Source organism: Equus przewalskii, chromosome 2 (assembly GCF_037783145.1).
Source record: "Equus przewalskii isolate Varuska chromosome 2, EquPr2, whole genome shotgun sequence".
NCBI classification, from domain to species: Eukaryota; Metazoa; Chordata; class Mammalia; order Perissodactyla; family Equidae; genus Equus; species Equus przewalskii.
In genome coordinates, this window is record NC_091832.1 from 85,761,759 (window position 1) to 85,778,450 (window position 16,692).

Consider the following 16,692-nt stretch of genomic DNA (forward strand, 5'->3'; position numbering starts at 1 on the left):
GGGACTGCCCAACTCTAGGGGGCACCCTTTACATAAACAGTCACATAGATTACAGGGTGACTGGTGTTCTCTGTTGGCAGATTCTGGGACTGTAGTTCACTGTCCAGACCTCAGAGGGTGGATGAGGAGTTTGCAATGGACTCCGTAGGCCTCAGGATTGGGAAAAGAGTCTTAGTACCTATTATGATGCATACTAGTATGAAGACTTTCAAGAGGTCTTACTCGCTAAGCTAAGCCCCTTGGGAATAGGACCTACGTCTTATTCGTATACAACTCCTCAGAGATTTAAAGTCTAATACAAGGAGCACTCAATAAATAAATGAAGAACTAATCCTAAATGGTAAGAATATGGTCACACTTGGTTAACAGTGAATTCATAGGGAAATATTTGGAATTGAAAGATTTAATTCTTGGAGATTAGCTCCATATGTTTGAGAATATGGGAGACATTTTCGAAGGATGCAATATGTGTATGATTTGGACTTTAGCAGATCTCTGTAGCACATTCTTTTCTTTTATGGAGTCAACTCCCAGAAGCATTTTTCACTTGAATGTTTCTAAGAGGTTGCAAATGCTTTTATCAAAAAGATACTTCAGGAGCCAGCTCCGTGGCTGAGTGGTTAAGTTCGCACACTCCACTTCAGCAGCCCAGGGTTTCACCGGTTCGGATCCTGGGCACGGACATGGCACTGCTCATTAGGCCATGCTGAGGCGGCATCACACATGCCACAACTAGAAGGACCTACAACTAAAATATACAACTATGTACTGAGGGGATTTGAGGAGAAAAAGCAGGAAAAAAAAGAGAAGAAGACTGGCAACCGTTGTTAGTTCAGGTACCAATCTTTAAAAAAAAAAATATTTGAAGACAAGTATTCTGGAAGGCAAGGTTTGGGTATTTTTGGGGTTTTGTTGTTGTTGTTGTTGTTGTTGTTTTCTTTTTCCTCATTGTAAATTTCATAGTTCAGTTTTGCCTAGTTGCACAAGAAAATTGTTTTTGCATCATTATCTAAATTGGGGAAACTCAAATGCCCATGGTAGTAAGTCACAGTGGGTAAGCGATGCGATTAGTATTACGAAGTTAGTACTAAAAGTCGTAAACCTTTTAGCTAAATTTATCCAGAGTGTATGAGCAATGGGAAGAAAAAAATGTTCTTGGATGATATATTCCAGAACTTAAAATGTCAAAATTTTCTAGTAGGTTAGAATTACGAAGCAGTTAGGATAATTTTAGCTGTGTGTAAGCAGTAAATCCCTATTAAAGTGACTTAAACAACTTATTGTTGCACATGACAAGTAGGAGGTAGGGCTGTGCTTGATTAATGAATTGCAGACTCAGAGACTTCACAGTGCATCTGGGTTCTTTCTGCTTTGCCTTCCACCACATGTCAAGAAAATCCTTTAGGATCACAGGCTGGCTGTAGAAGCTCTTAAGCATAACATTTATTCATTTATTTAATAATTATTTATCTAGTGAATATTAAGTGCCAAGGTTCTAGATACTGGGGATATAATGGGACTATGTGGACCCAGTGGAATAAGTTGGCCATAAGTTAACAAACAGATCTCCTGCTATAGTATCAGATAAGAGACAAGTTCTCTGCCTTTATCAGGTTACATTCTAATGGGAACAGAGACCAAACAAAAGGGGTAGGGATAAATATCTAATATTTCAGATGGTTGAAAAGTGAAGAACAATAAAGCTGGGCTTCGTAATACAGAATGGTGCAGGGGCTGCTACTCTATAAATGCGTGTCCAGGAAGTCTTCTTTGGCCCACGAGGAAAGGCCATGAAGGAAGGGAGTATGCCGTGGGAACTTGTAGGAGAAAGGTTTCCAAGTTGCCTCAAAGTCCCCAAGGTAGAGGCATGGGTGATATTTTTGAGGATCGGCCAGGAGGCCAGTGTGGCTGGAAAGGAGTGAACAGGGGAGGACTGGAGGAAACGAGATCATTGAGGTAGGCAAATGTCAGATCATCAGGGCCTCATGGGCCATAATTAGAATCTTGAGTTTTATCATAAGGTAGGAAGTTTTTGGAGAATTTTGAGTGGGTAGATGACATGATTTATGTTTGAAAAGGCTGCAATCTGCCTCCTTTATGGAAAGTTGACTGTAAGGGAGTGTGAGTGCAAATGTGGAGTATGCTTAGTAGGCTACTGAAGTCACCACGAGGTGAGAGGTGACTGGGGTATAGTGGTGGGAGGAAGGAGAAGTGGTCAGACTCAGAATATATGCTGATAGCATCACTCATCAATATCCTGAGGTAGGAACAAAAGGAACATTCCGCCAGCATCCTTTTTTAAGTTTGAGGAAAGGTTTTCCAGAAATTTCCCAGCTTACTTCTTCTTGGTTCTCATTTGTTTGAATGGCATCTTATACCTAGATCTAAACCAATTCCCTGGCAAGTGAATGAGATTGCAGTGTATGGCTCAGGTGGATAAAAAAAGCACTCTGTGCTACAGAGGAGCCCAGACTCTCTGGGAAGTCTTGGGCACTTGGAGGAGGGAGAAGCAATTTGGGGATCTGTGGAGCTCAGTGCAAAATAAAAATGTGGCGCCCCTTGTTTGAAAATTATTAAGAATTTCAAGATGGAGACAACAGAGAATTAAACTAAGTGCAGAGTTCTTCCAAATGTGGGGTCCTGTGGGATTGCCAATGAAGCTAGCCCTGTCTGTTAGCAAAGAAGTGGCGACAAAAGAAGGGTGACAACAAAAAGTTTTTGTCTTACATAAATTATTTTCTGGGAGTAATTTACACAATCTTGGAGTTCTCAGTGAGTGTCCTACTAGCTAGAAGGAGAAATTAATACTTCCTTAATTTATAGAAAGCAATTCCTTCTAATTTTTATTCTCCTTTCACTGTTGCATTGAAGTGAACCCCTTGCTCATAGTCTCATAGTGCACACACCTTCTACTCCCTTTCCTGATTTAATTTTAATCCCTCTTAGTCCTGACCACTTGACTCATTTGAGGTCTTGCCTCTCTCCTTAGACTTGATATGTGCTGCAGTTTCTCCTTCCTTCCTCTTCTGGGATTTTTAGCCATGCTTTGACTATGCTTTCTGGGGTCTTACAGGATATTTATCGCTAAAGATATACCCTGGCCCCTCACATTGTGATCAGTGTTCCTGCAGGAATTGCCTTACAGCATCCACACATCCTCTTTGCAATCAATTTTGGTTTGGGTTTTTCTTGGTCACCCATTAGTAAGTGCCGTTGAAGTACACACCACCTACCTCCTCAGAGGAGTTCTTGACAGTTGTCTCCGAATTTCTTATTAACATACTTTCACAGCTTCCCAGGATTTTAACTATACTGTCATCACTTGTAGGATTTCACCATTGATGGGACAAGGGAAAAAATCTCAAAAGAGTCAACATTGTTACTTTAGAATGAGCAATTTTTTAGGGGGGAAAGAATGTATAACTACTGGCTAATATGAAGAACAAAAGAAAGTGCCCTTTAAGTAGACAAAATTTGGGTTTTGGGGAGAAAGAATTTCTTGCTTTTAGGGCATGATATTTTTGTATCTCTTCCACCAGAGAATAAGCAACTGCCCTGATGATTTAGATATTCACCAATCAGAATAATTCAGATATCACCTCTGAAATCAACAATCTTCACTTTTTCTTCTGCCTTGGGTTAGGGTTCCAAATGATGGCTGTAGGTTCCAGGACATTATTCTTTTAGAAAGAACACAAGCCCAGCAGCTTCCAAGTCAGGAAAACCTAATTCTATAATGGTTTACGATTGCTAGTGAACTTCAGTGTTCTCTGTGATAATTCTTATTCTTGCTGATGATTGAAAATTTTTTAAACATGTTAAAATACATTTGGCAAATTGTTTTCTTCTGCTTAATTATTATTATTGGTTAATCATAGCAAAATATTTATATAATCATGTCTATATTTTATTATTTTAAACTTTTTGATGAAGACTTTAAATTTTCTTCTAAAAACTCATTATGCCAATCCAACCACTTTTGCTTGGGTAAATTCTTTCCTTGGTGCAAGGTGTAACCCTCTAATCCCAGCTGTCACTTATGACAAATTAGGACTTGCAAGCCCACAAATGCAGATCACATGTCCCAGAGATGGAGAATGTGATTTCTCCCGGGGGCCGGATATGCAGACCATTATATCATCTCACACTCTGAGAAAGTCTCCCCTTTCCATACTTACTGAGTACCCTCTGATTGTACAGCATCTTCATCTCTGACCTCTAAGCAGGGTCACTGTTGTAACAGCCCAGAGAAAGCTTTCAGGAATGAATGAATGCTTAGAGAAATCAGGTAACATGCTCTGTCCAGGACAGTGATCATTTCTGACAATGTGGATAGACAGACTTCTTCTGCAGTCCATTGATTTCAGTGTCAGGCAGATGAAAAGCAGCATATTGATGAGCCTTTGTCATTACTTTGCCAAAGGTGTCTTGTCAGATAACAGACCAATAGAGGAAACCAACTTAAGACAGGCTATTACATCAATTTTCTTGGCGCTGAAGGAAAGAGAATGAACTGTGATATTTAAACTAATCGATACCTACAAAGATATTCTTAAACTCTTACAATAAATTGTTTTGATTTGCAAAGAAACGAGAGTGATCTAGCAAAAGGAGAGAGGAAAATGGGCCACAGAAGTTGAAGTAAAAGATTTTCATTCACAGCGATAGTGAAGTTACACCTGGGACTCTTTTTAAATGTTTACCTATATTAAAGGCTTATCAAGATAGTGTAAAATGCCTTGTTCAATCTTTTTTAACTTCCCAGTATTAGCTTCTAGAACTCACAGCTGAGAGCAAAGGCCACTATATGTTCTGCATTCTAAATTCACAGAGAACTTCAGGCTGGGGTGCCAGTTACCTCCCCAAAGGACTTGCTGAAAGGTGCCATTTGAGCAGTATCAGAGGTAAGCACCTTTTTCCAATCTCTCTCATCCCACTATTCACTCATCCACTCTTTGTATAAAGAAGACTGGAAAAGAACCAGGAGACAACTTTTAAAGGCCCTGACCTCCTCTTCCCTAAATGAAAGAGATGCAGGCACTTATTGGTTTCTTCTCTGAAGCCAAAGAGAGTGGGAGATAAAAGAATTCCTCATAAAGTTTGTGGGTCTTAGCAAGAAATGGACACATTCCTTACTTGATGTTTCTTGAGTAATAAGGCTTTCACATTTGCTATGTTGTTCTGGGGGCAGGAGTACTGAGGAAAGAAGGTGGGATGATAAAGCCAGATGGAGCAGGCATGAATTGGCTCTCTTGAGTATTTCCTGGAACCAAAGAATGGGCTGGGAAAGGATGTAGATAGACGAGATAGGGAGGGGTGGCTGTCAGCTTGCAGGGGACCACTGCAGGCTGGGATATGATATGCTGGCCAGGTGATGCTCAACTTTTTGAAGATGTGTTCAAATTTCTAAAGGAAATACCTTAGAGTTGGGTTCAATGCCAGCAGTGTCTTGGGACCTCTTTCTACCCACTTCTACTTCATAGATTGCAGCTTGATTGGCAGAGCTGATCACAGAAAAGCAATAGCAAGTTTTGCACTACTGAAGTGCAATTGCTCGTATAAGGGAAAGGTAGTTGGGCCAAGAAAGAAGAAGACAGCCTATTTGCCATGCACAGGCATGTCAGGAGAGGCATCTTCTCCTTCCATCCTCCCCTCACTAACACCAGAGGAAAAGGACAAGGAGGAAGGACCACAGCAAGGTTGTGGAGCCAAAGGTATAGTGACCTTCATAGATCTGAGGAGGGGAGAAGTGACTCTAACGGGAGGTTGGTTTAGACCAAGTGTGAATAATTGAAGATGACAGAAAAACCATGAGACTAGATTTAGAGATCATTAGTGGGAAGGGAGTTGGCAGCACAGCTGATAGAAATTATTGGAAAATAAAAATTTCCACACTTATACCTCAATGACTTGAGACTTCTCAAATAAACCATTACATTATTTTCTCTAGTGAATTTTTTAAGCTGAATAATCACAGGTTTAATTTTAACAGATCATGGAGAAGATTCACGGTTCATCCTCAGCAAAGAAAGCATCCTAAAATCATGATAACAGCAGTGTAAATTCAGTCCTCCATGTGGCAAGGACTGAGGTGCCCCACTTCAAGGTCAGCCTGCCTCTGCTGACCTGACGTCTTACTACAGACACAAGAAAGAGTTCAAATCCAATCGGTCAAAGTGTCCCAAATTGCCAACCACAAATCTGTGAAAAAAATGCTTTATTTTGGCTTACACAGATAAGTTTTCGGGTAGTTTGTTATGCTGCAAAAGCTATCTGATACAGCATCATTATATGACTTTGAAAATCATAAAGAACATTTAAAGTAAAATCATCTCATGACCTCATCACCCTAAAATAGCTCAGCATTTTAGAATTAATCTATTACTTACCCTTGGCCTGAAATTCCATTTGGATATGGTGTTCTTAAAATTTCTGAGATGACATAGATAGTCTGACCAAGCTGCATTCTCTTTCTAGCACGCATGTGCAGGCGTGCAGCATTCCCTTTTAAGACACTGGCATTGTAGAACAATTACTTGTACTGGGTCAACTTTCACACCAGTGTTTCAGCTTTATGAGGATTCTATTGAATTTTCACAGCTTAGCCATGTCCTTGGTCAGATCAGAAGCCCAACTTGCTCAAAGTAAGTGGTGATGGTGCAGCAGCAGCACTAGCAGAAGCAAAAGAGAACGCCCCAGCTAAACTTGGTGGCCGTTGACATTAACATTCACCTTGAAAAATGTTGTCTTCTGCTGTGATTCTTTTGGCCTAATATCATTTTATGCAGAAATATACACATTGTTTTCTTTTGTTTTAGAGACCCGTCAATTTATTTCTTCCCCCCAACGATACGCTTTTACTTTCTAAAACCCTTTTCTCCAATTGGTCGGTAACTTAATGGCAGTTACTTAAATCAGATCCAGGTAAGAGATCTTCTTGGCACGATCCAGGAAACAGCTATAGACCCAGGAGTCTGGAGATTTAAGTTTTGTTCTTGGCTCCATCATTGATTAGTGATGTGCTAGAACAAATCACTTCACCCCATTGTGCTTCAGTTTTCCCCATCTTTAAAGTGAGAAAAGTGTGCCTTAACTGGCTAAGAGTGTGGTAAAGAGGATAATATGGAGAGAAATCATCTGCCTCTAGACACGATGGAGAGTGTGTATGCGTGAACTTGGGGTGGTGCCCCAGGTATCTTGTGGCATCCAGGAAGAACAGGGGGTGCACTCACACCCAAAAAATTAACTGCTGTCACATGGCATCTCCTTCCTTCTCCTCCTTTCCCATTCAAAACAGCATTTTAGTAGGTTACTCTAAATGGAAACAGGATTCATGATGGGCCAACACAGAACCTTAAATAAAAGTGCCAGTTTCAACAAGTAAACAAAAGCATTTAACAGTTGAGGAAATCAAATTAACCAAACAAACAGAAGTGCACTGTTTAAGTTTTATTAATATCCTTATCAGGACAAGATAATATTCTCATTAGGGCATTTACAAAACAAAAAAATTTCTGTTACATAATTAACAATATAGGAAATAATATTATGATTGTAAAAATTAATAAATCCTCAAGCATAAATATTTATATTGACAGTCCCACTCAGAGTCAAACAGAATGAATTAAAAACACAATCTAGGCACATTAAAGTTCAGAAATAAAATTACTTTGAACTCCAAATTCTAAACATGATCAAACTACAATTAATAGATGTGCAAGGACTCCTAAAGAGCAGGACGTATTTCAACAAAATGAAAAATAAATCAAAAAGAATAGTAGACATGATACAATAAACAATGATAGGCAAAGAAATAAAATGTGTAGTTATCTAAGAGTTAATTGTAAAAATATATAGAATGAAAAATCACGACATGCCTATTGGTGTGGCTAGGGTGTGTTGGGCAGAGGAGGATGTGGGAATAGAAAACTCCAAATGCGCCAAGATCTTAATGATTTATAGAAAAACATTTTAAATGAGTGTTAAAACTTTTTAAGTTGCAAGTAGACAATTTTAAATAAAACATATAACTTTCAAACCAAGAGAAGAAAAAAATAACAAAAAATCCCTACATCAATTAACAAATTCAAGAAATAAAAAAAATCAAAATAAAGGACAATAAATAGAAAACATAGAATAAGAAACAGAAAGAAATCCAAAGATACTACTAATTCAATAAATGTCATGATTGCATAAAAAGCCAAAGTCTTTCAGATAGTACCTTAAAAAAATATCCAGCTATATGCCGTCTATGTGAGACATGGCCAGAGAGGGTCAATAAAAGAACAAAAAAGATATGTCAGGCAAATATTAATGAAATGTAAATAAATATAGTTTTTATCAAGCAAGTGGAGTTAAAGATAAAAAAGCACTAAAACAATAAACAATACTAAATTCATAATAAAAAGTGTACAAGACAGACAGTTACAGGCTTCTTCATTTTTAACCACATGTTTAAAATATAGAAAGCAAAAATTTATGGAAATATAACAAGTCTGTAATGATAATGGAAGAATAATATAACTCTCTCAGAATTCAATAGCTAAAATAGACCTAAAATGCAAGGTATAGAAAATTTGAATAACACAATAAACAAATTTGGCTTAACAGATACATGTAGAATTTTTTATTCCAAAGCACAATATGTAATCTTTTCATGTGCACAGAGAAGAGTCATAAAAGCTGAACAAACACTAGACCACAAAAACGATTTAAAAAATTCCCAAAGCCCACTGCTTCTCCTTACTTACTTTAATACCTACATTCTTAAAGAAAAAAGAGAAAGGAAAAACTTTCCAAATAACTTTTATTTAATAAAGAAATCAAACTAAATTTCAGATTAGTTTCAAATTTCATTAGAAATAAGTAACAATGAAGGTACCTATCAAAAACTGTGAGGACTAGCCAAAGTAGTACTTAGTGGAAAATGTATAGCCTTAAATGCATTTATTAGACCATGAAAAATAAAATTATATCTTCAACTCAAGAAACTAGAAAAATAAAATTAACCCCCTGCCCTCGCAAAGAAGTGATTGCTAAAGATAAAAGAGGAAGGTAATGAAATAAAATAAAGTTCACTACTAAAAAAAATTTTGTTCTTTTAAAAGTCACTCTCCCCTACACACACACACACACACACACACACACACCAGGACTAACCTTTAGTGATTTCAATTTTAGGAAAGATAAATATGCACCAAGTACAAATATACATTGATTAGAAATGCCTATTCAAATATTTGAGACTTATGGCTAAGGATAGTGGCCTAATAGTATATGTCTGTCAATTCTGCTTCCCTGATTCCCCAATAAATGGTAGAAAAGAAATAAAAAGGCTATAAGAACTCACATGTAAAGAGAACAGCAATGAGGTCATTAGGGGACCACGGACTTTAACCCATATTTGAAAGATTGAGAGCAGATGCAAGAGTGGTGATTGGTGTGGCAGGGCAGAGAAAGTCAGAGCCTGAGCGCAGAGAGCAGATCTGTCCTCCAAGGGAGCCAATTTGCTCCAAACCTGTGGTTCCCAAATACCAGCGTGCATCAGAATTGCCCAGAGTGCTTGCTAAAACAGATTGCCAGACATCATCCCCACAGTTTCTGACTCAGTAGATCTGGAGTAAAGTCTGAGAGTTTGCATTCCTAAGTTCTCAGAGGATGCTGATGTTGTTGATTTGGGGACCGCGCTGGAGAGATGCTGCTCTGGAAAATAATCTGGAATAGGCTCAGGCCTTTGAACCATCAGGTATAATGGAAGGCAAGAATGAGATGTGGACCAGAAAATAGGTATCTTATCAAAAGTCTGTATATAGAGCAATTGCCCAATCTGCTCTTCAAAGAAATGCAGGATTCTCTACAACCAGAATCTTCCCTCAAGCAAGAAATCAGTTGTTTTTTCCCATTGGAGCCCCAGTAAAAAGGCCTGGTGGGAATCTGTATTGTTTTAATTTCCTACAATGGTAATATATTCACATAGTACTTGAACAGTTAAAAACCAGGTACAGATTCTATACAGGGGTAGGATTTCATTCCTGTCTCGATCTTTACACAGAAAGATCAGGGAATATTCTAAAAGGGTCTTGGTCCTCAAGAAAGAAGCTTTCAAAAAATGTGCTTTTTTTCTGTCTTTAGAAAAATCTAAAGGAAAGAAGAGAAAATATCTTCACTCACATATACAAGAGTTCGTTTCTCTGTTGTCAAGAATCAGATTAGAGCATGTATGTGAATGATGAACCTCTTAATATCCATATTTATAATGAAAACTTCTGCTCATAAGGAGTAGAGTAATGTAACTGCCATATTTACAACTGTTTGTAATATGTCTCAGAGCCCTGGTTTTCCCACTAAGGTTGCATTATTTAGGGCCAGAAAAGAAAGCTACAATTCGTGAGACAATAATCATTTTCTCACTAAAACATGAATGAGCACTAGTATACATGCCTCCTGGTTTATTATTTTAAAATAGTTCAAGTCAAATCTTTATACTTTCAAATGCTATTTTTGTTTCTAAAAATCCATTGGCTTAACAAATGTTACTTAAAAAATGTAAAAGTCCAAAATCATATCTACTCTAAACTTTATCTGCCTTTCCTTTACTTGTGTGAAGTTAAGAATCTATTACAAATTTCGGCTGAAACCAAATGTATATTTCAAGGTAAGTTCCAGGAAAGAATTTTGCTTTGGTCCTCAGTGGTATGGAACCCTAGCAGACCGTGTTCATTGCTAACCAAATTGACATCCAGCAGAGGTATTTTCCTTCCATGGGAGGCATCTTGTACAACTCTTTTCATCCCAAGAAGTTGTGACTGAATCCATTTGCACTCCAGGCTTTCATGCTTTTCTCATAGAACTCCATTCTGTCAGCCTGTCACCAACAGTGCAATGAAAGAGGGATGCCAACATATCATATTGCCAAAATATCGTAATTGACATAGTGAATGTCTAGTCTTTGCTGCCTCACTTGGCTAGATGACTCCTGTAAGGGTCTGGAGACTATTGGGGATCTGACTTGGCAAATGCTCTCAGGAGGGAAAAAGGGCCCTTAGTGGTTGAATGCTTTGACATAATACAAAGGGAGAGAATGAAAGAGCCTCTTCAAAAAAGAGGACGGTGGAGGGGAGGAAGGGAGAGGGATTGTTTTTTCTCCCTAAACATTCAGAGAGACTGTAATTCTACTTATCATAATTATTTTTGTCTTTAATTTTTTTCAACTTCTGTGTACTCTGTGTTTAGGAATTAGATTAACAATAAAATTAGAATTATATAGAGACTATCTGTCACTCTCCAGACACTGTTCAAAGCTTTTCACGCATTATCTCCTTTAATTCTCACATCAACTCTTGAGGTGGTAAATTTTGTAACACCTTGTTTTACAGATGATGATACTGAGGGTCAGAGAGGTGAAGTAACTTGCCCAAAGTCATGTAGCTATTAATGGTGGGACTGGAACTAGATCACAAGTCTCTGACTCTACAGCCCATGACCTTAATGCAAAGCTATATGGAAATCAGACAATAAGATGCCAAAATTATGAGAAGTGAAAATGCTTTTAATCAATCACTTTGATATTTGGTGTGATGTAGACTACTTCTTATTGATAAATAAGCTGCAGTATGATTGATCATTCCTTATTGGAACAACATGCGCCCATTTTGTCTCTTGTAAGTTCTGGCTTGATGTGAGACCATTAGTGGAGCACTTGACATACAATGTTGTTTAATAGCATCAGTAACCCCAGCTTATAGCAATGCACCCCTTACATAAACCTCTAAAGCAAATACAAATATTTCTCCTAAGGCATTTATTTAATTAAAAAATAACTTACTGGCTAAAGATCATACCAGAACCAGATTCATTCAAAGATCTCTAAAGGATTTTGTTTGATATTAGCTTCTATGTTTTTCCTTTAAGGAAAATGTTTTATATCCTAATGGGCATTTTGTGTAGGGGTATTGCCTAAGGAAAAATGATATCAGTAATTGTGCATGAAAAAATACCTAAATAATAAATGGATGAATGAATGAATGAGACACCAAAAATTTGATATAGGCTTGCAGTTAACATCGTAGGGTGGTAGCAAAGTCCTGTTTAAGTTATTTGAACCACAGCACAATTCCTAACTTTAAGAAATGACTTCTGATTAAATTTCAGAGAGGAAAATATTTTTAAGAGTAAAAAGAAATTACAATAAAGTTTAAATGGGTTAGCGCCCAGTTTCCCACTTTGCTGCCTTTCTCTTCATTTTTTCAAAAGTTTTTCACTCTTTACATGAAAAACTCTGATACTTATCAACTCTTTAAAAAATTCTTCCTTACCAACGCAGTAGCTCAGCTTTCCATTCTCCTCTCTAATCTTTCCTGGGCACTGGTGTGTTCTTGGGCTCAAATTGCTCCTCCTGGTCTTGGATAGATTTCCCTAGAAATTCCACTTCTGGGTATTTATCCAAAGAACACGAAAACACTAACTCAGAAAGATACATGCACCCCTATATTCATTGCAGCATCATTCACAATAGCTAAGACTTGGAAACAACCTAAGTGTCTGTCAACAGCTGAATGGATAAAGAAGATGGAATATATACAATGGAATATATACAATGAGTACAATGACTATATACACATTGAGTGTATATATGTACACACACACACACTGAGTATGTATATATATATACTCACACACTCAGTGTGTGTGCAATAAGACAAGATGAAACCTTGCCATTTTTGACAATATGGATGGACCTTGGAGGTATTAAGCTAAGTGAAACAAGTCAGATGGAAAAAGCCAAATACCATATGATTTCACTCATATGTGGAAGATAAAACAATAACAACAAACAAACACATAGATAAGAGAACAGATTGGTGGCTACCACAGGGGAAGAAGGAGTGGGAGGAGGGGTAAAGGGACACATTTGTATGGTGATGTGAACTAGCCTTTTGGTTGTGAGCACTATGTAGTCTATACAGAAGTCGAAATATGATGATGTATACCTGAAGAGGAAAAAAGTTAATATAATTCCCTGAGCCCTTCACTTAGTCAGCCTGCAGTGGGGAGAATTGAACATATTCATTGTGAAATGCTTCAAAGGAGAGTATATTTACCGTTCTAGAAGAGATTTTAAACAAGAGATTAAAATAATAGTTACTTAGTGGTCATTTAAATTAATTTTTAGTTGGAAACCTATTTTGTATTATGTCATATTGATACTGGCCCTGATATTGGCTCCTACATTAAACCCAGCATATATGGGGTTAAAACCAAAGCACTCATTCCCTGCTTACTCCCTGTCTTCCTGGCTCCAGAATCCACTATCCTCCCTGGAGACAAATGGCCAAGGATAATTACCTGGATTTGTTATCTCCTCCTCCTCCTTCCACCAAGGAGCTACAGGCTGGTGGGAAAGCTGCTGACCAGCAAGGTGATGGGCTCCTTCCTCTCTGCAAGTAGTCTCAAGGCCAAACACAGGCTGGTGGGAAAGCTCCAACCAGCAAGGCTGTATGCTCCCCTCCCCTACCTAAAACCCCAAACAAAAACCCTTCCTTTTAGCTTTTTGGGGAGTTTGGGATTTCAGTGTTAGCTGCCCTTTCTCCTTGCTCAGCACTGTGCAGTAATAAAATTCCTCATTTCTTCCCCTACACCTGGTGTCAGAGATTGGCTTGCTGCTCAATGGGTTAGTGAACTTTCTTCAGGTGTGATATCAATATGACATAGAAAACTACTACCCCAATATGCCAAGTTTCACCTGACTACTGACCAAATTTCCAGCTGCCTGATAAACACTGCTCCTCATTTGTATAGCAGACATTTCAAGTTTGACATTTCTAAAATTTAAATGGGCATCATTTCTCATTATGTAAAGCATTCTATTTTTTAAAGGAAATCCAAATTGCCTTATCACAATTATGTTTTGTGCACTTGGTACACAATTTTTCCCTGAGTAGGTACGCATATTTGTTGAATTAAAGTAAATGCTAAAGTAAAAAGCTTTTCTACCTAAAACTTGTAAATAATGGCATTGCCCATAGCTGCATGGAGGTAGGGGAGGGTGTGTAGAGAAATCCCAGAGATGTAAATAACATACTTTCTAGCTAAGGGGCATGAAAGTTCTGTCTTTTCATTTTTTTTCCTTCAATTTGTTCAAACTTATATTTTTGTCACTCATAATTCAAAAACGGTTTAATGGAAAAACTTCAAATGTTATATATATATTAGTCCTTGATGAGAACTGGAATGTAAGAATAATTTTACCAACATGGAATTTAAAGTTTTTTTATTTATTGAGGGTTAATTTTTCTTTTCATGGGAGAGCACCATGAAGGCCCCCACAGACAAAATCATTTCCACCAGGCAGCTGGTAATAGTTTCACAAATCTAAGGTTTCATTTTGAAAAATAAAATGCCTAGTCCTTTCTTTGAAAGGACAAAATCTTTGCCATAAAACGACTTCCTGTGGGTCTAAATTTGTCATATTTACTTCTGTAAAGTGGCAGGTTATCCCATGGGTTCTATTTTCATTTGCTCCATATAGTTCTGCTTCACCTTTGCTTGTAGATCTTTCCAGTAGAAGTCAACAGAATATCTTGGTCTGTAGAAATGTGTGTTTACCAAAGGGAAAGATTGGGCCAAGTGAAAATGAGGAAGGTGACCAGCATCAGCTCCCCAGATATCCTCAAAACAAGGCCAGCCCATATTCAGAGAGTGGAAAGTATTTTTCCGAAACTCTTCCATTCAGGTTAGATTTCTCTGCCTCGGTGATTTAGTGAACAATAAAGTTTAGACTTCCCCCCAAGAATGCCTGAGTTGCCTGTTCTATGAATGATTATGGTCTGGAGATAACTTTTAAAACGCTTTGTCCAAAGAGGCATTGGGTCTGATGGAGACTGCCTAGTCCTGGGCAGCAAGTAGGAAGGAAAATTGAAGTCATAGCTTTTGGGACAAATGCTTTCTCTTCCTACACATACTACAGATTGCTTAATGCTCACACAAAACTTATGACTATAAAATTCCTTCTAGAAGGTCCCTTCGAGGAAACAGAATAAACCACAACTTGCCCATTATGGAAGGCTGGTATTATTATCCTGCAGGGATAAAGGACATTTGGCTCCAAAATGTCTCAGGTTTTTTTCAGCTTGGTTTGTAGTACTGCTGAACAATCATCTCTAGGAAGCAGGAGATAATAATAAACACGTCAAGGAATCGTTAAGGCAAACCTTGCTCATTGATGACATTTCCTCCATGTTCCTCTTATTAAATGCTTTTAAAGCTGGCCACCGAATAGGTTATAATGCATTAGAACTCTTGCTGAAAGGACCAGCCTAATATAATATGGAAAAATATAAAGAGCCATGAAATACTGCACTGAGCTTATTGGCTTAGCTGTAGAGTAAACATCATCTTTGTGGTTCACACTGCCATTACAGACTCTTCTTGTGGTTTGTGTTTCTTACCACAGTCAATACAGCTAGCAGACAAGAAGTGAACTATTAAGCTACATTACAAACGAAAGGGGGTTTTCCTTGCCAGGGAAGCATATCTTCCCATAGTGTTGTAACAATAGGCAGAACTTCGTCAGCTAGGATGCACTATTTCATCTAGACTATCACTGTGAACATTTCTATTAGCATCAGTTAATCCTTGACCCTGTTCTTGTGTTGCTATTTAGGTTTCTTCCAGAGGGTGGATTGATGCTATGGTGTTTAGCTGCATTAGCTAGTACATCACAAAAAAAGATTCCAAATAGGTTCTGTCATACGTCCTACTGGCACGGGTTGTGGATTGGTTAACTGTTCACTCCCAGCATTTTTGCACCCTGAATGTGACCAGGGATTAGCCAAAAGTTGGTGAAAGAAAAAAATGTTGTTGACAGCACAGCAGTAATAGAGTCTTGAAGCCCCGACTGGGGAATTCAACTGGGCTAGAAGAACAGCAAGGCTGAATAGGTCAAGAAGCAATGAACCTTAAAACAGCTTTAAAAGGAAACAGATGAAAGGAATGAAGACTTCACCAGGACACACACAGGCCTAGAAGCAGACACGGAGGAATCTTAGCAATACTGACAGAAAGCAAGAACTACTGTCAGAGAAAGAGGAAATTCAAGCTGGATGTGGACATTTGGGAAGGAATACATTTTTGCTGGCAGTCAGGAGAAGATATAACATTCTACTATATATATTTCAGCAGATGCATGAAATTGGGCAAATAGATTAACAAGAACATAACATTATTTAGTTTCATTAAAAAAATAAAAGTTAAAAACGACTGAAAGAAACAACTCAGATTTCTGAATGACTTCCCATCACACATCCCTCTTCGTTTCTCTTAGGGCCCCGTATGGACATAGACTTTATTTCTTCTCTCCACTCTCTTGAATGGAGAAAGATGCTGTATTAGCTGGGATTCTTTGGTTATAAATAATCAAAGTCTGACTTTGGTTTATAGAAGATGGAAATTTATCTGTTCTTAAGCCTGATGTTCAGATATGACTGGATCCAGGTGCTCAAAAAATGTCATCAGGTATCAGATTTAATTTTTTAAAAATCTCTTGATTCTGCTTTTCTATCTAGGCTCCATTCCACTGATTTTCCCTTAATGGGAAAGAAGTGTCCACCCCTAGCTCCAGGCTTGTGTTCTGTACACTTAGCTACCCTAGAAAATGAGAAAGATACTCTTTTTCCTAACCTTTCCAGTAGTATC

General features: G+C 38.0%; 1 long non-coding RNA gene across 5 annotated transcripts in view; it reads left to right on the plus strand.

The window, feature by feature from the left end:
• Positions 1-16,692, plus strand: part of LOC139082066 (uncharacterized) — a 217,722-nt gene that overhangs the window by 139,376 nt on the left and 61,654 nt on the right. For 3 of the 5 annotated variants that reach the window (XR_011537770.1, XR_011537769.1, XR_011537773.1), the window contains one exon: positions 4,832-4,904. The exons of the other annotated variants lie outside the window; for them this stretch is intronic. This is a non-coding gene — a long non-coding RNA (uncharacterized lncRNA). The remainder of the gene's footprint in view (positions 1-4,831; positions 4,905-16,692) is intronic. 5 annotated transcript variants of the gene reach the window in all.